General features: G+C 38.3%; 1 protein-coding gene across 1 annotated transcript in view; it reads left to right on the plus strand.

Moving 5' to 3' along the window:
* The first annotated feature begins 655 nt into the window (after positions 1–655).
* Positions 656–24374, plus strand: part of ESR1 (estrogen receptor 1) — a 368696-nt gene continuing 344977 nt past the window's right edge. The window contains exons 1-2 of the mRNA XM_021716020.1: positions 656–824; positions 12296–12428. The gene's annotated coding sequence lies outside the window, so the exon portion shown is untranslated. The remainder of the gene's footprint in view (positions 825–12295; positions 12429–24374) is intronic.

Here is a 24374-nt window from a genome sequence, read left to right on the forward strand (position 1 = left end):
ATTATTTTAAAAAATTTTAATATTATTCTTAAGCCCGTTTTTTATTTTAGAAGGTTTATCTTCATGTTTATAAACAAATGAACAAAAAACAGAAAAAAACCCCATCAACTTTCAAATTGCTATGGGAAATGCCAGTTTGTGAAAGGATCATAGGACGGAAGGGACAAGGGCTGAAGAGTCCTAGAAGTTAAACCTGGGCAGGTTATCAAAGTCAAGGACCTAATTAATCAGTGACAAGAAGTGCAGAGCAGACTGTTGAGCCAATGCTGAGTGAGAAAGTGACGAAAATGCTCACCGAAGACGTTTCCTTGCCCTTGTTTTTATTTAGCTGTAACTAATTTCGGATCAACAAAATTTATGTGCTGAATGAGTGCTTTATGATTTTTTTTCCCCAACTCCGCAAGCCTGTCTAGACTTCAAGCTTTATTATGAGCGAAGAGAAAACTGACTGGATTGCATACAAAAATTTCAGGCGGATGAACACATGACTTACCTCTTTATAAAAAAACATCAAAACGGAAGTGCTAAGAAAGTTAGAATCAGGACAGACTTAGGAGAAAAGAAGGCCACCCCCTCTATTTTTTAAAGATTTTCCAATCCTAGTCAAATGGTGGTGCTAGTTCTTTATTTTTGAGTTCCTGCATTTCCTAATTTCATGGTCATAACAGTCTCCTGTCTACTGCCTCGGAACGGATTCTATCAAAACTGAAAATGCAGGCTCCATGCTCAGAAGCTCTTTAATGGGTTCGAAAGGTTCCCGCTCCTTTCTCCTGCCCTTTCCATAGCATAAGAAGATAGTCCCTGAGTGACAGTCTTCTCTTCAAGTAGGTACTCCTATTTCTTCTTTTCAATTTATTTTTTTCCCCTTTTGCTATAATATGCTGCTATTTACAAGCACAATGTAACTTCAGAGCTTACCTCTCATCTGAAAAGATGTTCATTTTTTTTCTCTCACTGCTCCAGGGATATTTGGCAAAGTTACTGGCAAGTATTCCTAGTATGATAAAATGTGAACTCTAAACTCGGTACGGTGGAAATTCACTTTTAGAGTAATATTCAGCTGAGTCAGAGAGCAATCAGACAACACTTTTCTTAGTATGGCACTGTCAGGCTGCCTGCCTGCCCCAGATAACATATATTTATTGGATCTCGCGCTAGCGAGCAGTTACTGTATTACTGAACTATCTTGGAATGTTAAAAGTTCCTAACTGGACTGATCTTAGCCTAGCATGGACACAATACCCGTTTTCTTGATCTTTGGAGTCGTAACTTCTGTAAGCTCAAACTAAGCAGTTTGAATAAGTCATTTCTTGTTTCCTAAACGCAGTCAAGTTCTCTGAAAAGCCACACAATCCAGCAGTACAAGAATTACCCACTCTGTCTTGAAATTGCCCTATGACTTTTGGCAAGTTCTTTTGAGTTCTGCTGTTCCTTTTTTGCCTCAGAATGGTGTGTGCTTAACAACTCCACCACCGCGTATAGCCAAAAGCTACTTGTGCAATGATGTGGCAGTCACAAAAGACAGGCAGGATACTTTCATTTTGCCACACGTTTTCAGGAAATGTTCGTTAAGTTGTAAGTTTCATGCTTTGTCAAGAAGGCAACCAGTATTTGTTTTCTCAGACATGTCTGTAGAAGCCAAGATGATTAAAAAAATTAAAAAAAAAATTTATTTAATGTAGGGTTGGGCTTTATCAGGACTTGCAATCATGGCAATGATTCCTATTCAAAGGTGCCAGATTTTTAATGGCTTTGTGGGCCAGATCGAACAGACTTGCAGAGCAACTTCAAGTGCGAGTTGTTGAAAACTCATCGGGCTTTGAATGTAACATATACATATTTGAATGTTGAGAGTAAATTAAAGGATACCATGTAGAAGTATTTTAACTGAATCTGGAAATGCACAGAGACAAAATAAGTGAGATGGAAATGGTTTGTGATCTAGGGTTCAGAGTCCATTTCTATTCGATTTCTATTGTTCTGATTTTGTTAATATCCTATGAAGACTTCCCACTAGGCCTTGAAATGCATGGATACAGTGCTATAGAGGTTGGATACAATACTGGAGTAGTTGTTAGATTTTAAAAGAAATTAGAAATAAAATAATGTCGGTATCAGAGATATGACATGTAGGAAAAAAGTAAAATTTGGAATAAGAATACTAGGGTCACGCTTGTTAGTAGAATTTTTTTCTCAGATACTTGGAGATATTTGTTTTGTTTTATTGCTTGTGACAGTTGAGGAAAGGGATATAGACCTTGTTTTTCTTTTTCTTTTTTTTGAGACAAGGTCTCACTCTGTTGCCCAGCTGAACTGCAGTGGCGCTATCACAGCTCACTGTAGCCTCAAATTCCTGGACTCAAGCGTTCTCAGCCTCCCATGTAGCTGGGACTACAGGCACATGCCACCATTCCTGGCTAATTTTTAATTTTTTTTGTAGAGACAAGGTCTTGCTATGTGGCCCAGTCTGGTCTGAAACTTCTGGGCCCAAGCAATCTTCTCCTCTTGGCTTCCCAAAGTGCTGGGATTACAGGCCTGAGCCACTGCAACTGGCCCAGGATAAAACTCTTGTGTCTTAAACTTGCAGCAAGAACAAAGTCAAACTATGTTTATTTCCATAAACTTTATGTCTTTTATCTAGTTTAGGATTTAGAGGTAGCTAGACCACCTTTCCCCCAAATACCCACTCTAAAATTCTATACAATATAACTATTTACATCACGTGCCTGCTACACACATCCACATGGTTATCTGCAAGTCTCTGATTTTGTGTGTATTCTTTGTGCCAGTTGGTCAGAACAATTGCGTGGGCTCAGGACCTGGTGATTGAGTTTAGTTTGCTTTGAATAGAGACCAGCTCTGCTCCATGGTTGCATAAGGAAAAATGAGCAAGAAAGAGATTGACCCAGCTCCGAGTAGACCATCCATCTGTATTGTTTGTAAAACACTCATAGCACATATTTCATCCGTGGTGGTTGAGATGAGGTCCCCCCTCTCAGGGCAGGGACTTTGTCATTATAAAGGAAGAGACATCATCTGTGAAGTGTCTGATAAGGTGCTGTTTTTAAAGGCAGATACTTTGCCAGTGGCTTTTACTGAAGGAAAAGGTGATGATGGTATGCCTGCCTTCCAGGTAGCATCTCATTAGACTTTCTCTAGACCAGGCTCCCTGGACTACCACAACAACCCCTTGCCCATCAGTGAGTTCTATAATTCTATATAAGAAACGTAAAAATTTTTTTCCTGAAAATCTGTGACTCTTTTAGAGGGTGAAGAGGCTTGCACTATCCATTCACCCCTAAACATATTTGCTAGAAAGTGTTTACATCTTCTTAGGATTTCCACAGTAAATAACTCTCTGGTGAGGATTCAAACATGAATTAGTTCAATTCAAATCTGTGGGAAACGATTGAGTCCAACCAGAGTTCTCATCATTTTCTAGCGGTGCAATTCGAGGTAAATGATTTCGCCTTTGGCCTTGGTTGTCTCATCTGTGGAGGAAGTGTACTGAGAGTAGCTACCAGATATAATTATATGGGATAAAGAAGATTAAACCACTCATTAAACTACTTGTAGTCTTCCAGTGTTAGAAGCTCGATATGAGGAAGTTATTTTTATTCTCAGTCTAGTACAGGGCCTGGTACTCAATAAACACTGGTTGGATAAATGAAATAACTCAAGGTCAGCTGGGCTCGGTGGCTCAGCCTGTAATCCCACGCCTTTGGGAGGCTGAGGTGAGTGGATTGCCTGAGCCCACGGGTTCGAGACCCGCCTGGGCAGTGAGACCTCATCTCTACAATAAATCAAAAAATAAGCCGTGCATGGTAGCGCATGCCTGTAATTCCGGCTACTTGGAAGGCTGAGGCAGAAGGATCGCCGGAGCCCAGCAGGTCAAGGCTGCAGTGGCCGGGAGCGGCCACTGCACTCCAGTCTGGGCGACAGAGTGAGACTCCAACTCAAAAAAAAAAGAAAAAAATAACTCAAGGTCAGCACTGTAGTTGCTAGGAGTTTATGTACATCTGACTGTCACTAGGAACTTGGTCTGGAAAATACAAGGTGGTCAATCCAGCCAGCTGAGCATGCTGCTGTGAAATGCTTTTTTTTTTTTTTTTTTTTTTTGAGTTGGAGTCTCACTCTGTTGCCCAGGATGGAGTGCAGTGGCACACTCATGGCTCACCACAACCTTGACCTCCTGGGCTCAGGTAATCCTTCTGCTTCAGTCTCCCAAGTACCTACAGGCATGCACCACCATGCCCAAATAATATTTAAATTTTTTTTTTGTAAATACGAGGTCTCGCTATGTTGCCCAGGCTGGTCTGGAAATCCTGGGCTCAAGCAATCTTCCTGCCTCAGCCTCCCAAAGTGCTGGGATTACAGGCGTGAGTCACCCTGCCTGATTGCTTCTGCTTTTGCAATGAGTACAAAGTGTTGGAAGGGAAAGCCCAGAAACTTTCTACATCCTTCTTCCATGATGCCTCTCCTTTGTGACTATCTGTGTAAAGAGAGGGTAGCAAAGAAAATCTTGCCAAGAGGAGTATGCCAAAAATCTGTTACAAATGTTTCACATTAGTTTTCACATCAAGAGAAGCATCTTGCTTTTTTTTGTGGGGCAATGCCTTAGTCCATGAACACATAGAGTTGCACACTCTCATTCAACATGATACCAAAGACATGAGCTTATCTTTCCCTCACTGGCCATGTAACACATTTTAGTACCCATAAAGTGGTAATAGCAATTATATTAGCACTTAATGCTTGAGGAGCTCTTACTATGGGCAAAGCTTTTTTATAGGTATTATCACATGTAATTTTCACAGCAATGCCAGGTGGTAAACAATATTATGATTCCCATTGAACAATTGTGGAAACCGAGGCTTTCCAAAGTGAGGTGTCATGTTCAAATTACGCAACACATAGATGACAGCCCAAAGACTTGAAGATAAACTCATTTAATTCCAGAGCCCTCAGCCACTACTAGATATGGTACTAATTTTTAAAGTTTCTGGTCAGTATGAACCTTGCCTTGGAGAAGTAAGCTGAGCATTGGGGGATGATGGGAGTTAACATTATACCCTTTCTAAGCCTCAGTATCTTCATCCACACAATGGGAATAATGATATCTGACTTCTAGAAGTTCTGTGACTTTTGAGGATTAAATGAAATAATGCATGTAAAAGAACTTTGTAAAAAGTCCACTTTTACAAAATGCAAATTGTTATATGGAATGCATAAATTATTGCTTAGTCGCATAGAAAATCTTGTTACCAAGTGAGTGAGGGCTGCTTGGGTTTGGTTCTCTGAAATGGACACAAGGGGTGGATTGGTTTATGTCTCTACAGAACTGAGAGCGTGTGCAGTGTGAGCATGTGGGAGGGGAGTCTCAGCTTCCCACCTGTGGCGAAGCTGGAATGTAAGGATGCAGGATGAGTGGGGTTTTGGAGAGATGATGACAGTCCTCTTTCTGGGCATCCCTGTAGACTTTGGGGGATGCCCTCTGCTTTCTTTTGAGAGGGCAAGTGACTAGGGGCTGCCCTAGAATTTCTGTTGTAAAAACCACACAGATTCTTTTTTTTAAAATTAAATTTTATTTTAATGTAGAGATGTGGGGTACAAGTGAGGATGAGCTACATAAGTAGGCTGCATGCAGGTGAAGTTTGGGCTTCTAACTGGTCTCACTCTCCTAGTATAGGACCAGGTGCCCTCTGTGTTGTCACATGACCCCCATCCTCCTTGCTTCCTCCCCGGGGAGTGTCCAGCAGCTGCCGATCTCTTCCTTGTGCTAATGTGACTAATGTTCAGGGCCCACTTATGAGTGAGAACATACGTTATTCAGTTGTTTCTGTGATAGATCACTTAGTATGGTGGTCTCCAACTCCATTCAATTTGCTGCCAAGTCCAGCACTCTGTTCTTCTTTATGGCGGCATAATACCCCATCACGTATATGTACCATGTTTTCTTTATTCAGTCCACTTTTGATGGGCAGTAGGGTTGGTTCCGTGAAAACCACAGTTTCTTATCAGATGCACACCTGGAGGTTCATTTGACTAACCGCAGCCTTTAAGAACTTACTTTGGTTTCAGTCTCCTATTTAAAGCTGTTGCCAACTCTCAGTTCTTTGGAGTTTCCTGGTAAGAATGGATATAAGTGGGTCACAGTCTTCCAGCTCCCCTTTCTTGCTGCCTTTAATACAATATGCAGGCCCTTTGTGGTTACTGCCAATCACAAGGAAGAAGTGACAGGCCACAAGAAGATGATAATCCTGGGGGATATTAACAGTATGAGTAGATTAACTGAGGTTCCTACCTTTGTTGGAATAGAGAAGTGACACTGTTATTTATTTATTTATATTTTTATTTTTAAAGTGAGAAAGCAGGATTTATTGAGAGAACAGAAAAAGCTCCCACAGAGGGAGGGAACTCGAAGGGGTTGCCCTGTTTTTCATTTTTAAATAAAGTCTCACTCTGTCACCCAGACTGGAGTGGTGCAGTGGTATGGACCTAGCTCACTGGAACCTCCAATTCTTGGACTTGTGCCACCACATTTGGTTATTTAAAAAAAATTTTTTTTGGTAGAGACAGGATCTTGCTACATTGTCCAGGCTGGTCTTGAACTCCTGACCTCAAGAGATCTTCCTGCCTTGGCCCCCCACTGGGTTTTTTGACATTTCTTAGACCACATCAAAATGTTCTCTTGTCAAATGATCATTGTCTGAGCTTCCAAAAGGTACCTCCTGTCCTTGGCTGGCTCAGAAGAAACCACCAGGGTCCTTTTGCAAATGGGTGATCTGCATTTCTGAGACCCTTCTTCCCTCTGCTTTTCATGGAAATAGTCTCACTGGAATATATTCTCTCAGAATTTCAATAAAGATGCCAAGAAATCCACAAGAAGTTTTGAGTTTATTTGACAGAGAACATTTGTCTCTTGTACTCTAATTTTTTTATTTACCTAGACAACCAATCATTTGCCAGAACTAATTGGCTTAAAACCATGTAAAGAAAGGTGCTTAGTAAAGATGGTCACATCATATAATAACCCCCTTTAGTATCTTTCACTTTAAAACTATATGAAAAATACAGATATAAATTGCTTTTTCTTCCTCTGATAAAAAATGTTGAAAATGCTGTCTGCATCAAGTTTTACAAAAGTGTATTTTGGGATTAAAGTTACTCAGAAACCAAGGTAGTTCCACTGAACTTACATTGCTAAATTCTTTTCCTGACATTATTTAAGAAATGAGTAATATTTCCAAGAGCTCTGCTGTGGTTTATAGATCAGTCCCAGAGTCCCTGCTCCCTACCAGACTGAAAGTGTCCCGGGTGTAAAAATAGGTCTTTGTTCTTGTTTGTACCCTTGTGCCTTGTGAAAGTTCTGGTACACACTGGTGTTTGGCACATAATTGTTGTGTTCGATTGAGCCTGACATGCTCCTGATTCCAAGACATTCTCTATCAGGTATGGTCAGTAAGGCACATAATATGACATATGACTATTACATACTGAATGAGAAAGTCAGTATACAACTCTATGTGTGCATGACTAAGGCATTTCCCAACACTGAAGCAAGATGCTTCTTTTGATGAGAAAACTAATGTGAAGCACGTGTAACAAATTTTTGACACACACTTCTCAGCAAGATTTCTTTTGCCTCCCTCTCTTCACACAGATAGTCATCAAAGAGAGGAATCAGGGAAGCAAGAATGATGACTGTTCCATAATAACTATAATCTGTGCTTTATGACACAATGTCACATAACAGCAGAGAGTAGAGTATGACAAGGGCTTTGAGAGTGAAAAGCACTGTGGTGAGGAAGCACAAAGAGTGGAAGTTATTTCTGGGTTGGCACAGGGTGGTTAAGGATTTCAGGTAGGAAGGGTCATTTGACCATGACCTAAAAGGATGGGTAATGTGTACACAGGAAGGTATAAGAAAAGGAAAGAGGCTGGATGCTGTGGCTCACACCTGTAATTCAAGCACTTTGGGAGACTGAGGTGGGAGACTTACTTGAGCCCAGGAGTTTGAGACCAGCCTGGGCAAAATAGCAAGACCTCGTTTCTACAAAAAATTCAGAAAAATAAACCTGGTGTGTGGGAGCGCATGTCTGTGGTTCCGGCTACTCAGGAGGCTGGGGTGGAAGGATTGCCTGAGCCCAGGAGGTTGAGACTGTGGTGAGTCATTGTCATGCCACTTAACTACAGCCCAGGCTACAGAGTGAGACCCTGACCCAAAAAAGAAAAAAGAAAAGGGAAGAGCATAATTGAGGCATGAAGGAAAAGGTTTTGGGAAACTATTGGCCAGTGTGACAAAAGCATAATGAAGAAAAGAACAGGAAGGTGGTAGAAGATAGCTTAGGATTGGAAGGTCAAATATCTTATTAATAAGGCTGGTTTTTGTAGTGTAGGCATTAAAGATTTTGGTGTAGGGCTGGAATGAAATAAAAACTCAATCTTAGAAAAATACGGTGTAGATTGAGGTTTTCAGGTAAGAGTGAGTACATCAGTTTGGAGGTGTTAGAAATAAAGGGAGGTGTAGCAAAATTTAAAAAACTGGAAATCATGATGGTTTATGGTTGTAAAGATTTTATTTTTTACAAAGAGGTGGGTTGGTAATCAAATGATATGACTGTGCTCCTGATATGCTTAGTAAAATATTGCAAACTTGGTGCTTTGTTTTCCTAACTGTAAAATGGGCTTAACAACTACCAACCACCTATTCAAAGATTATATTAGTGATACAATGAAGACTGAGTGACAGAACTTAGAAAAGTAGCACACCTCATATGTATAAATGCTATTTAGTTGGTATATTTTCATGGTGAAATTATTTTATTTGGACAAGATATAGATTCAGAAGAAAAAAGTCATATTTCTATTAGATTAAGATGGTTAAGATTATTATCATTTATTTATAGTTATTCAATAGGGACTTAGTGGTAGGAACTGACCAGGTCTTTGACTTTTGAAGTTTCATTTTCCTCACAAAATGGATAGGTGTTGGAGTAGGGGAACTATATGACAGCCCCATGGCTATATCATTTTATGATTCTGTGGTTCTCGCCATCAGCAACCTTCATTTAGAACGGTGGCTTACGGTCCTGATAACATAAGCACAATCAGATCCATAGGCATTTGTGCTGGGGATAAAAGACAGATGTGTCATATCATTCCATTGATTTAGGGCTCTGGTTGGGAAGAAAAAGTGTGATATCCCTTTTAGTTGCCGAAGATGCTTTACCTTTATAGGAATGGACAGCTGAAGTCTGTGATCTGAGGGTAGAGAGAAAGGAGAACAGTGTGTTTTTTCCCTTCCTCTTCTTTTTTTCTGTTCTAAGTGGAAATAAAAGATAAGGGCAGCAATTAAAAAAGAAAAAAGGCAGGGACCTTTTTTGGGGTGGATTTGGGAGGAAAGTCAAGCCACACTCAATTTCAGTTCCTGTCAATCTCAAGTGATGACAGTTCCTGTCAATCTCAAGTGATACTCTTGAGGGGTTCATGGTGGACAATGCCTGGGCTTTGAGTTTTGAGCAGAGAAGTATGGGGAGAAGGTAACATCATAACATTCAGTCAGAGCTGGAAGAAACGCTGCTCCTGTTGGTTTGGTGGTCTATTCCTCCAGGTCACTCAGTCTTCATAAATCAAGCAAACAAGGACTTCAAATCTAGTTTGTGAAGGAAAAGACTCATAGCAATATGTTTTCTAGGAAAGGAAACAAGCAGTAGACCTTGAAAGGTCTCCTGCTTATTACGGCATTTGTGTTGCATAAGCAGTATGAATGTAGTGGAGTATTAGTCACTTAAAACAGTGCAAGCATTATTCCTCCTTGGAGTCTGCAGGGCCCTTGCTTCTCATTCTTACCATCTGGATTCCATCCATTTTACTCCTCCCTCTGCACTTGGAATAGCAGTAAAATTTACATGTGCCAATTTTCTACTTGTTAGAAGCCATGGTAATGTGTTCAGTAGGGAAAGGGATTTATATTGTTACATAGAAGGAGTTTGGGGATTATTTAAGGCTTTAGTTTGTTGATGGGATTCCTAGAATCCACTACCACTGGGTACACTAGACAAGTGTGTAGATTTACAAAAGTGTAGTGAACATGGACTGCACTTGACTTTTTTATCCAGCTCTTTAGTTCTAAATTTATTGCCAATTCTATTTATCAAACCTATTCTCAGAGGAGTAGTATTTGCTGTGGTCACAAGGAAACATCTGTGCGCTTAAACCTTAGAGGCAGATAGCCAGTTAGAACATTTGGCATATGAAGCTTAGATTGCAGAAAAGAAAAATTAATCAAGGAAACCCTCAAAAATATTGAGAAGGCAACTAAGAAAAACTGCTTATCACAGACAAACTGAAGTATTGAGTTCATGTTAATTAAGAAATGTCAGGATACATAATGAATCATCTAGGATTGTCATATTATGGCAAGTTTGGAAGTTGATGTCAATCTCAACTGCCAGGATTTATAGTAGATTATATAATGGAATCCTGAGTTCTAAGAGATCAAAGGAAAGTGCTGGCTCTTTCTTCATCCATTCTCTTAGGTCAAGCCTACCCAGCAAGAAGCCAAGTGGAGAGTTGAGCAATTATCTGAAGTGGGCAGTAGAGACGGCCAAACCAGATAATATATAACCAGAAAGTCACCGTGGAGGGAAAATGTGGTCTGAAAATAGGATAAGGGGTGGAGGTAGAATGTCAAGCAATTTGGTCAGTGTCCACAGTCCAAATTTACTGAATAACAGCCAATTCCTTGCTTCATGCAATTGTTCAGAAGGAGACCAAAGACTAGGCTTAAAAGAAGAAAAAAAAAAAGAGTTCATTACCAAGGTTGTTGCATGTTTGTACAAAATTTCTCCGTATCTCTATTATTATCTGTTACATGTCTAAATTTGAGTATTTCCAGGAATTGGATTCCACTATTTTAGATTAGTGACTTGATGTGGTAGAGGAAGCTCATATAATCTGACTTACACGAAGAAAAAAAGTCCCTTTTATAGCTTAGTTGAATGTTATATTTAATTAGCCTTTTCTCATCCGTAACACATGCTTATGCATTTTCCATTTAAAATTTGGATACTCTCTTACCTTTATCATTGAGTTCATATTAATGTGTTATGGTAATTTCTAGATCACCTTAGTTTTAGTAGAACATAGCAATGAAGTATACAAGCCCACTAGAGTAGGAATTGCATTTCTTTTTTTTTTTTTTTAATCTACCAAAGCCTCATAATCAGTGTGATTATTTATTCTTCTGTTTGATATGGAAACCATAAACTACTTACTTTGAGCAGATGTTTTCCAGTTCTAAAACATAGCTGTCAGACCACTGGCCCCTATAAATCTGCCAGTGTGCACCTGCTAATTCTGAAATCGCCTTAATTCAATGTTAAACTTTCCATTTGTTGTTTTTTTATTGCAAAAATGTTTGTAAATTGGGTTCACGGTTGTTTGGAATTAGGAAAAAACAATTCATACTAATTTTTTGGAGGCAAAAAGCAAAGTTAAGATTTTAACAAGTTTTAAACAATTCATTCCCTCATGTCTTGTACATTTGAAGCCATTATACAAACATTTTAAAAACAAAAAAATAACCCAGGGCCTTTTTCCAATAGCTCAGGCTGATATTTGAAACCCACAGTAAAGAATGCCCCATGGAATATTCTTGAAGCCCTCCAAGAGAGTCTGTTGAAATATCTTATAATAAAGTAAAAATTTTAGAAAAACTTTACATACAAGTAAGAATATTAAAAGTTGTTTTATAAGTAATGAGGTAAAGCTGTGTATTAAATGGCATCATGAAATTTCTCACTTGCTATGTGCAGCAACTACTTTTTCCATGATACAGTGATGTCTGAATCTCTGTGGTAAAACCCTTCGAAGCAGCCATGGCAGGTTCCACTCTGCTACTGAATGCACGATCTGAGATATGGTGGGCCAGGAGATATTTTTCCCCCCCCAATGGCAAAATAGTCTACAGAAAAGGAAGTCATCCCACAGACCTGTGTTAATATAGTGGATTTTGGCATGTGTGTAAATGAATAAATGATTACTAACTGCATCAATGGTAACATGTTTATAACCTACTTAGCTTTGTAGAATAATATGATCAAGAAATTTGATCTGAACAGATAAGCAAAACATTGATTCTTCAGTGTTTATTGATAAATGAAGCTACTTTTATTCTTAACCATCTCATTTCACTTAAGTGGGGGAATCAAACCAGATTTAATTAAGGAAATCTTTAGAAATCACCCATATCACCTTTTGTTTCTCTGATTAAAAAAAACAAAAACAAAAGGAAAAGGAAAACTAGAAAGAATTTAGCACACAGATTTCTTCATGTTGTCTAGGACTGCAGTGCCAAATTTCAGCACAACTCTTTTAATGAGAAAGAATGCAGGTAGTAATCTGAATTGTGAACCATTATGGAGGTATGTGTGAAACTGTTAGTTTCCCCTTTCTCTCTCTTGACTTTGTCCATGAATTCATAAGACATAATTTGGTCAACATTTTGGATAATGAGCTTTCATTTAATTTATTTGATTGTAAGTATGTATTGCCAGGGGCTTAGTGGTGTACCTACTTTCTGATGTGCATTCTATATGCATTTCTTGAGCTAAGATAAAGGCTAAAACCTATACTACCATCATTTAAAAAATCCTCTGTATCTACTCTGTGGGTAAGACTTCTTTGACTGTTATCAAAGAGGCTAACCAATTTATCTACAATGCTCCATAGTCTACTCTAAAGACAGAAAGCCTAAACTTTTTTTTTTTTAAAGAGAGCCTTTATTTCATTTTTTCCCTGCTCAGAGCTTGAAAACATTTCCTGATTTGAATTTCACAACCTCCTTCTTCTCTTGCCAGTTATACAATTGGTGCTAATATACAACAGTGCTAATAAGAAGCAAAATGTGTGAGCATTTAATTTAACCCTAAAAATAGGAGAACCTTTTTGGAATATAGACTCTATATGTTCAGTGATCTACCTGAACACAGAGACATCATTCTTATATCCTCAATCATCCAGAATCATTTCTTTTTCTTTTTATTTTTTGAGTTGGAGTCTCACTCTGTCACTCAGACTGGAGTGCAGTGGCTGCTCCCAGCCACCGCAGCCTCTATCTGCTGGGCTCCGGTGATCCTTTCGCCTCAACCTTCCAAGTAGCTGGAACTACAGCGTGCACTACCATGCCTGGCTAATTTTTTTTTTTTTTTTAATTGTAGAGATGAGGTCTCACAAGTCAGAATCATTTCTATTGAATTTAATTATTCAGAGTGACAAGTGGCAGTTTCGTAAGGGAAAAGAAAAGTTTTTTAGGTGAACAAGCAGCCATTTCACTTGTATTTGTGGTCACCAAGTAATTACATCATTTTCATTTAAAATTAAAAGAAAAATTAATGTACTGACCTTCAAGTCCATTTCTCATATCCTCCACAAACCATTTTTAAACTAGAAATCACAAATCTCTTGAAAAGCAATGCCCATATTATAATGAAAGTACAAATTGTCACCCTTGTCTAGAAGCCAGCTTGAGAGGCTAGGTATTTATTCAGCAGTTTGTGAATCCAGTAGCAGGCATGGAATATAAAAGATTAAAAGCCCCTCTTATTTGTAAATGCTATGCTATCCTTCAAAATGTTCAAAAACACAGGAAGTCCGAGTCAACTGAGTAATACATAAGGCTTATTTTTATAGAACCTGACCAAATTGCAAGGGAGGGGTGGAGGGTGGGCTGTGGGGCCTGGGTCTGCCTGCCAATTAGCTTGAGATGCTGGTGAACTCAACCTGACTTCACTAAAGACCATACTTGCATCTATTGCTCAGTGCGGTAATCACCTATTTGTAGAACTGGGCTGTTTTGGTGAAATAGTTCAGGAATCTTTTTAGCTGACCCTTGTCTGTCCTACTGCACAGGTAATGAAGGCAAAGACTTCATTAGAAAGGCAAAGACTTTACTTAGTGACTAACCAAAATGGTAAATAACGTCTCCAATTCCAGACTTAGCCACTGTCCTCAAAAGTGCTGTGTGACTGGTCAGGCCAGTCTTCTGAGGCTGGAGGTGAATAACTGTCCCCCAGGCACGAAGAACCCCTAGAGCCTCGCCGGCAAGGGCATGGTTGACTGCAGGCTGTTGTGAAGAACCCCACCTTGCAAAACTCCTCTGGCTCAGGAATTTTAAGTAGTTAGAGTTCTAATCCCTCTGCTCAGAGTCTGAGCAGCTGTGAATGAGCTCTCCTGTGAATCAGAAGTGCCAGCGGGTTAGCTGCTGTAGCTTCTTAAGTTCAACTAGAAAGTGCCTGTAGCTCTTTGCCAGCTTGATGAGGTGAGTTTGATTCCTCTTTGGGACAGCAAGGAGAAAGACAAGGAGGAAAGAGGAAGCAAAGAGATTTAACAAATGAATGATGAGTCTTCTATCTGGCTGGGTCTGAACTAAGTCTGAGAGCCAGTGCAAGTCACTGGGAGTTTGGTTCTCACGCTGTTTTCAATGTCCTGCTCCCTTTTCCCCTTTTTCTGTTTCTACACACCTCAGTCCCTGAGTAGTCTTGCATTTCTCTTCCCACTTTGAAGTCGTGGATCTGAAATGGATTACTTTAGAAAGATCCAAGGTTGTGTTGTTGCCGGTATGCTGAAAAAGGTCTGAAACAAAACCATTGTGTTTCTAGATGCCCTTGAGCCCAGAGCTCAGAGCATCTACTGGAGTACTGTTGGGTAGTATCAGTGGAATGAATCTCTCTCATTTTTGCCTCCTTTCCAGTTTATAAGCAACACAGAACATCAGTTTCTTCCATTCTCAAGTATATTTGGCTCTGTTAATGTTAAATGTTGGTCTTAAGTAGAAAGAATCTAAGGGTTAAGGAATAAAAGATGCGAAATGTATGTTAGTGTAGTGGTCACATATGGTGTTGCCCTATCCTTATTCTTTCTTTCTTTCTTTCTTTCTTTCTTTCTTTCTTTCTTTCTTTCTTTCTTTCTTTCTTTCTTTCTTTCTTTCTTTCTTTCTTTCTTTTTTAAAGATCAAACTCAAGTTACAAAAGTCAATTCTTTAAAGTTCTATTTCTTCTGTGGTTTACTTTTCTCATACCTGGAATTAGTGAGTTTAGTCAAGTAGTTCACATAACAGTGGTAATAGCTATACATTTATCCATCAGATTATTTTCTGCTAGTTGTGTGCTTTGTGTTTTACAGAGAACAGCTTATTTGGTCATTGCAACAGCTCTAGGAGTGGGTATCATTATACCCACTTTCTAGAGAAGCAAACTAAGGCTTAGAGAAATCAAGACCACTTGGCTGATAAGTGGTATGACAAGATTTGAACTTAGGACAGTAACTTAAGAAAAAATATGAATTTCCAGGTTATGTATGTAGGCAGAAATTTAGATGCTGAAGGAAATATAAAAGCAAAATAAAAAAAGAAAGGTCTCTTCCTATGAAGAGCCTATAATCCATTGAATTGATGAGGCATTCAAACTTTCACTGTGAAATGATATTTGTATCCCCATTGTATGAGACAGATTCCTATAATTTTCCTTTTACTGTTTAGAACCCATCTGTTCAAGTCAAGAACGCTATGTCTGAGCCTTTACATATCATAGACAATGGCTTTTCTATTTTCATTATCATGAGAGTACATTTTCTTGCCTGTAAATGACACTTAATAGAGTTGACAGATTATACATATCTGAATCGATTTTACTTAGCAAAAAGACAACAGGCAAAGATGAGCTGACTGGTATTTTTATTCATCAGCTTAATTTCTATGCTGACTTCTCTTCCACGAGTAGAAATGTGTCACCAGATTTGGTCCCAAACTAGAGAGGTGAAGTCCATTGGTCAGTAAATAATGGCTGTACCATGAATCTTGCTGTCCTAATTAAGTTTGACATAGATTAGTGGTAAACATGATTTTAGGGGTTTCTGGACACATATGAACTAAAGATGGAAAGAGATGACTCAGATGTTCAAAGCCTGCCTGAAAGGAAGGTAATACCCAAAATTGGTAAATCACATATGACTAATCAAGAACTGACTACAATATGGCAACTTTTCCACTCCCATTATGTATCTTCATTCTCTATTTGGGACAAATTACTTTTCTGTGTACTTCCATTCTTACTTGTATCTATTTGCTATGATTTCTCCCAGTTTTGACTTTATCTTGTTGCTTTCATCTCATCTCTAAGTAAATTGCAAGCCAGTAACAATATTCAGTTATTGTTTATTGTAATTCTTGCCTTTTTGTCAGGTAGAGGGAGAGGGATTTGTTTTATTAATTCATCAGTCTGAATATGTGCTAGTAGGAATCCTAATATGCACTTTGATTATGGTTGATTGAGTCTAAAAGATTCAGTTGGGAGTTTATTCAATTTAGTTTATTCTGTCTACATTACAATGCCACATAGCCAATTATACTAGTTTTTTATGTCATATTGTTGGCCAGACATATAATAGCAAATAAGATGCACCAGAATTTTCTACCTGATCTGAAGCTATATGTATACAACAACAAGTGAAAAATCTTAGTTATCTGGACTTTTGGATTCTGTGATGCCAGAGAAATTCAGACTCCAGGAGCTGGAATCATCTAAGAATGTGCGTGCATATATCCATGCCTGCATTTTCTTTGCATTGCAATGTCCGGCCATTGTTTGGGTATTTAAATAATAATATGTTGTGACCTGTCAATGTGGAAATAACATTTTGTTACTAGTTGAGTTTTGAAAAGCTCTTTGGAATAGTTTTGTGATTTTTGACTCTGCTCAAACATGCAGAACACATTTATTCAAATTACTTTGGCAACAAGAGAGACTGCTAGTGGGCCTGAAAGCAACCCACCCATGATTCTGTTGATTTTTCTTCGATCCTACTGAGCCATGGGGGAAAAGAGGTAGCGGGGCATCCTTGTTTTCATCAACCAGGAAGCATATGGTCTTCCCAGGGATAGAGAGTAAGGAGGTGGAAGGGAAGATGCATGCCCCACAGGGTTGATGTTTATCTTGCTGGCCTGTCGGGTCCTCCTTGGGTAGATTTCTTAGGATAAGGACACAGATTATTGGCTGCCCTTGCTGTGTCTCCATTGCAGCCTTGTTTGCCTTCCCACAACACTGCCCTTGCCTTGTGTTGCAGCTGAAATCCTTTCTAACCAGAAGGAGGAATGAGAGAAAAAAATGAAAGAAGTGTTTCCAGTTTTGAGATCTCAGACCAAACTATAGAAATCTGCTCTACCTGGAAACCCGAAGGAATAAATTATGACTGTTGTTCCATAGAGGTAATATAACAAACAGCTTTGTTGCTTTTGAATCATAGGAAGGCTTCCCGGGCGGCCTCTCTGAGAACTGCTTACTATGAGGATTCGTCCTCGAAACTCAAGGACTTTTAGTGTCCCGGAGTTTATATGATACTGGAGGGATAGTTTGTTAATCTAGAGGGCTCTGTGATTCGACCTGTATCCAAGTGATGTAAGACACCTGTTTAGGTTACTGAGCATCTTCACACTATTTTCTGATGTTAAAGGAGCATTGGAGGAAGGTTACGCCTTTGAACGTTTAGAATTGTTGGGAAGTGTCATTTTTCATTTCAAAATGAGATCATTGCCTTTCTTATGTTTCCATTTAAAATTGATTATTGTGCTTTTGGCATATTGTAGAATGCATATTAATTTTAGCCAGTTTAGAAAAGAGATAAGTATAAAGATGTAAATAGAGCTGGGCTCGGTGGCTCAGCCTGTAATCCCGCGCCTTTGGGAGGCTGAGGTGAGTGGATTGCCTGAGCCCGCGGGTTTGAGACCTGCCTGGGCAGGCGAGACCTCATCTCTACAATAAATCAAAAAATTAGCTGGGCGTGGTAGCGTGCGCCTGTAATTCTGGCTACTCGGAAGGCTGAGGTGGAAGGATCGCCGGAGCCCAGCAGGTCGAGGCTGCGGTGGCCAGGAGTGGCCACTGCACTGCAGTCTGGGTGACAGAGTGAGACTCTAACTGAAAAAAAAAAAAAAGTAAATAGAAACTGCCTATATTCTCAGCCATAGATAACCACTAATAATATTTTAATATGTTTTCTTTTGGTCTTTTTCTTAGTAATGCGTTTGTGTGTAGGTATGTATATTTATGTGTATACAGATATGTATATTAAATAACATAAAATAACCCACAATATGATGTTAGTGAAAATCTGAGATGCAACACAATATCCATTTGTAATATATATAGCATATGTGTATACATACATAGTATATATGTATAACATACACACATATAAGTAAAATAGACACATGCAGGCATATGTTTTGTAAATTGAAATTGTGTAGTATCTTGTAGAATTTAATGTTAGAATTTATTTATGCTACTCAGGTGTTTTAACAAGCATTGTTGTCCACATCTGTTTATTTTCTTAAGAATAATTCCTAAAAGTAGAAATAGAATGTCAAAGGGCAGAGCTCTTTATATGGCTCTTGAGGCATAGTGCCAGATTTCTTTTACTCCATTTAAAAACATGATTATATTGCAAAAATTCTCTTTAAAAATTCCAAGCAAAATGTGTCCATAATCCCATTTAGAAATCAAGTCACTAATTTAATGACTGTGTCACCTCTGGTCCTTGCCTAGGAACTTATTATATTGTTGAACATAATTGATAGGTAATTTTCATTAGTAGACTACATAGAATTTTATTTTTTACATTTTCTCTTGTTACTGTACCGTGAATATTTTTCAGTATACTACTGGCCTTTCGGTGTCTTTTTTCCACCCTTCTCACTTTCTCTTTTCTTGGCCTGTGTTGCTTCAGAGAAACCAGTGAATATAGGATGATGTATAACTTCTTCTCTTTGCTCTGTGCTGACACAACTCTATGCAAACACATGCGTCAGTATTCAGGGGGACTGTCCCTACTTATCTTAAAATGTGGGATCAAGCTATATACCTAGTATATGCACGTGTGTGTGCGCGCGCGCGTGTGTGTGTGTGTGTGTGTGTGTGTGTGTGTGTGTGTGTGACTCTATCCTGGTTTTCTCACTTTGCAATACATCTTGGAGATTTTGAAAGGCTAGATCTAGTTTATTCTTTTTCATAGTTGCATAAAGTATGAATTTACTAACATTTAGTCAAGTAATTTGCTCTCAATAGGCATTCTGTTGTGAAAAAATTTCAACACATAAAAAAGAGCTGTCACCATCAACATTCTTGGATGCATATTCTTAGATATTAGTAGTTTTATTTTTATGGTGTAGTTCCCAGAAGTAGGATTGCTAGTTCAAAGGGTATGCGAGTCTTAACTTTGAAAAATTTTTTCATATTATTTTCTAAAAATATTATAGCAAATCACAGTCCCACTAGCAATGTTTGAGAATATCATTTTCCTCAGTGCTCCACTAGTACTTCTGTTTCTCCATTTTCTAATTTTTGCTAGTCTAACGAGTAAAAATTGTTAATTTTCTTGATTCTAATGAGATTACACATCTTTTCACATTATTGTTCCTCCTGTGGATTTTTTTTCTTTGTTTTATTTTACAGATGTAGGGTACAAGTCAGGATTAGGTATATAAGTAGTCTACGTGTGGGTGAAGTTTGGGCCTCCAACTTTCCTCCCTTCCCCTGATTTAGGATCAGGTACCCTTAGTGATGTCACTTGCCCTCCAACCCCTTGCAGTGTTACGCTGCTGCTAATCTCTCTCTTGTAGTATTGTACTAAATGTTCACACTTATCAATAAGGACGTGTGATAATCAGTTCTCTGTTTTCGTGATAGATCATTGAGTATGATTGACTCTAAGTCCATCAAAGTTGCTGCAAAGCCCATAATTTGTCCTTCCTTGTGGCTGCATTATACTCCATCATGTATATGTACCATGTTTTCTTTATCCAATCCATTTTCAATGGGCAGCGGAGTTGGTTCCTTGTTTTTTTTTTTTTTTTGAGTTGGAGTCTCACTCTGTCACCCAGACTGGAGTGCAGTGGCTGCTTCCGGCCACCGCAGCCTTGACCTGCTGGGCTCTGGCGATCCTTCGGCCTCAGCCTTCCGAGTAGCTGGAATTACAGGCATGTGCTACCACACCTGGCTGATTTTTGATTTGTTGTAGAGATGAGGTCTCGGTTCTTTGATTTTGCTATTGTGAACAGTAGTGTGAACATAACTGCCTTCCCCTTTGGATTTTCTTATCTGTCAATACCAATGTATGTTGTTGACCCATTTCTTTTTTATATAATTGATTTTTTCTTATTAATTTTTGTTGTATGATAGACCTCTTAAACTTATTCTTCTTGTCTGATTGAAATTTTGTATCCTTTTACCAACATCTCCAAAACCTATCCCCTCAACAACCCCAGCTCCTGGTAGCCATCATTCTACGCTCTGCATCTATAAGATAAACTTTTTTAGATTCCACATGTGAATGAAATCATGTGGTATTTGTCTTTCTGTGCCTGGTTTATTTCATAATATCTTCCAGGCTCATCCCTGTTGTTGCAAATGATAGAATTTCTTCCCTTTTAAAGGCAGAATAGTATTCCATTGTGAATATATACAATATTTTCTTTATCCATTCATTCATTGATGGACACTTAAGTTGATTCCATATCTTGGCAATTGTGAAGAATGCTGCAATAAACATGGGAGTGCATGTATCTCTTTGACATACTGAGTCCAATTTCTTTGGATAGGTATTCAGTAATGGGATTGATGGATCTTTTTTTTTTTTTAATTCTATGAGGAACTTCCATACTCTTTTCCATATTGACTGTACTAATTTACACTTCCCTGACAGTGTGCAATGATTCTCTTTTCTCCACATCCTTGGCAATACTTGTTATCTTTTGTCTTTTTGATAATAGCCATCCTAACAGGTGTGAGTTGATACCTTGTGGCTTTGATCTGTATTTCCCTAAAGATTAGTGATGTTGAGCATTTTTGGGTCATATTAGTTGTTAAATCTTTCCCCAATGATAATTTTTCTTTTGATTTTATTCTTGTAAGTTTTTTTGGTATATGTAGGTATATCATTATTGTAATTTTCTGTCACAAAATTAAAAAATAAATTTATAAAATATAATCAGTCTTTTTTTCCTATACAGATTCTAGATTTCCTGCCTTACTTTAAAAGGTCTTCCCTCTCCTATTTTGTAAACTTTTCTTCTAAAAATTCCATTTTCCATTTCCTATTTTTAACATTTTAGCAATTTTTACATCTGGAATTTATTTTTATATAAAAGTAGAAGGCACAACTGTATTTCATTTTATTTGCACAGTCAGTTGTTTAAGCATCACTATTAAATAAACTGTCTTTTCTCCAGTAAATCAAATTATATTAGCATCTATTGTAAAAATTCTTTTCTCTACTGATCTACTTATACATTGTCAGTCCTGAGACACTGCTTTGATTATAATAGCTGTATAGTCTTTTCTAACATCTAGCAAATTTGATGTCTACTATTTGTGATTATTATCCCTAATTTTGGTCTAATTTCCAACATTTAGTCTTTCATATAAATTTTAAGCGGATTTTATGCATTTTTATTAAAAAGAACAGAAGTAAGAGCAAGGCATATTTGGTTTATGGTTGTAATGAACTTAAATGTGTATCCTAATGGTTCGACAGCCTTGTGGTATTGCCTTCTTATCCAAGAAAATGGTATATCTCTACATTGTTTAGATTTCATGTTATGTTCCTCCAAAAGCTTAATCTTCCTCATATTATTCTTATTTCTTTCTTGCTATGTTTATTTTTAGAGTACAAATAATCTAATTGGAGAAATAAAACTGGAAGGAAATGTATTAAACCATTAACATTGTCTGACCCTGGTGGTAATTTTATGAATGAATTATTTTTGCTTCTTTCACTTTCCTATAATTTCCAACTTTTCTATATTGATCACATATTTTTTTAAACAATAAAAAGTTAATAACGTTTATTTGAAAAATAGAATGGGAATAATTGTGCCTTGAAAAAAACCAGACTGGGCACAGCGGCTCATGCCTGTAATCCCAGCACTTTGGGAGGTTAAGTTGAATGTCTTGAGGCCAGAAGTTCAAGACCAGCCTGGGAAATGTAGTGAGACCCTCCTTCTACAAAAAAGGAGGAAGAGGAGGAAGAAGAAGAGGAGGAGGAAAAAGGAGAAATAACCAGTAGTTTTCCATGGAATTCAACTGTTATCATAGTAGATTAGTGATTCTCAAGGAGCAAAAGTGCTGAAGATTTTGTTTGTGTGCCATCTGCAATTTAAGGCAGCAGTTTTTTTTGTTACTCACCGTTTTAACCATACCACGTAACTGGCATCTAATAGCACTCTGAACATCTGATGAATGAATGATGAATGAATGTCATAGAACATTATAACAGAATGTTGTAACATTTTGAAAACAAACCAAAAGTCTATTGTTTTCATAATATGAAATAGGAAAATAAAAGTCAATACAAATATCTTGTTGGTTAGTGAGAATGTACAAGCTCAACCTTCTCCTTTATCAATTAATAATAAGAAATTGTCTGAGAAAGTCACTTCCGTGTGGAAGGTTCTATCTGGAGAAGGATCTTGAGTGAGAAATGCTGTAGTAAATTACAACCAAGAGTAACATCTTATCATCTGAATACCTCACTAGCACAGAGGATAACTAACACTTAATAAGCACTCAAGGAGTAATGGTGAATTAATTAAATAATAATGGATTACTTTTGGTGACCAAGGAAATTAAGCTTCCCATTTTGTAAAAATGCATGAGAATTTTGCTTTTCTACCTATTACTAAAATGTTGTACTAGTGAGACAAGTTATATAATGGTTGAGAGAGAGAGAGAGAGAGAGAGAGAGAGAGAGAGAGAGAGAGAGAGAGAGAACCCATATCTGTCCTTGCCAATGGACTGAATGCAGAGGTGAAGGAGTGGTTTTACTATCTAAATGACTAAAAAATAGGTTATGGTGCCCCAGTAAGTCCTTGTTGTTTGCTGACAATTAGTAACGTCTGTTTAAATCATGCAGTTTTATTAGGCCTTAAAAATATCTTTCAGTTAGTTTCCACTTCAGCAAAGAAAAAGGAGGGCAGAGCAGAGTGGAACACTGCTCACAGTCTGGTTGGAAGGTTTAAACTTCATTCTACCTCTTTCCAGACGAGTATACTTCCTCTTTTCTGCCTCATCTTACCATTTTACTTGCCCCTTCCTTCTTTTCCTAGCCTTTCTTTTCATCTTATGCACCTTTGGGGGTTGAAGAAACATCCTAAATAAGTAAGATGTGGCGAAAGAAGAAATGAATCCCAATCTTGCTTATTTCTCATTCCTCCTTTGACTACTTCTCTTCCACCAAACTCTGCCTTCATCTGCAATCCTAGAGACAATATCCATGATGGAATATTACGCAGCCATAAAGAAGGACAAACATATGGACTTTGCAGCAACTTGGATGGATTTAGAGTCTATAATACTCTGCAATCTATCACAGAAACAAAAAATAGGGTACCACATGTTCTCACTCTCACACGTGGACCCTGAATATTTACCAGAATGCTATAAGAAAGGAATTGGTAGTAGAGGGATACTGCTGGTGTGGGGTGGGGAGGGGAGAGTGGGAGGAGGGAACACAGCATCAACAAATCAACAAGCATATCTGATCTCAAACCAGGCAAAGTGGAGACCAAAGGGAGACCCAAACTCTACCTGTATGATGTCCACATGTATACCTAATCCTGAATTGTACTCCACATCTTTAAAATAAAAAAATGAAGAATTTAGTAATTGCAAAAAAAAAAAAAACACACACACACCCACAAAATCCAATTTATTGTATTCATGCATTTTGTTCACAAATTATTGAGTTCCTACTATGTCAGGTAGCATTCTGGATGCTTGGTTCCATCTGTGAATAACACAAAGATCTTGCCTTTGTGGAGCTTACGTCTTGTGGTGGAGGTGAACAACTGATATACAATAAACTAGGTTTAGATGTTAGAAAGTGGTAAGTGCTATGGAACAGAGTAAAATTAGAGCCAGGTCAGATGGACTGGCTGTGTGGATGTGGAGGGAAAATGCAACAGAATGGTCAGGGTGAACCTTCCTGAGACAGAAACATTGGAGCCAAGACATGAAGGAGGTGAGGACGTGAGACAGTGGATATCTGAGGAAGAATTTCCAGGTAGAAGGCGGAGCTAGGGCTAAGTCTCATGGCAGGAGCCTTCCCATGAGATTGGAGAATCATACCAGGGCAGTGTACTTGAATTCTAGTAAGGGAGAGAAGATTGGAGAGCTCATGAGGGGCCGGTCCAGGTGAACCGCTTTCTGATCTGGGAGTTCTAAGGGTAATTGCTTTGGATAAACTTAAATGAAAACATTCTCAGAAGTGCTTTTCATACCATCTACACAACTCCCTTTCATGTGATAACTTTTTGGCAAGCAGAC

Source organism: Carlito syrichta, unplaced genomic scaffold, assembly GCF_000164805.1.
Source record: "Carlito syrichta isolate Samal-C Ts95f unplaced genomic scaffold, Tarsius_syrichta-2.0.1 Scaffold308114, whole genome shotgun sequence".
NCBI lineage: Eukaryota > Metazoa > Chordata > Mammalia > Primates > Tarsiidae > Carlito > Carlito syrichta.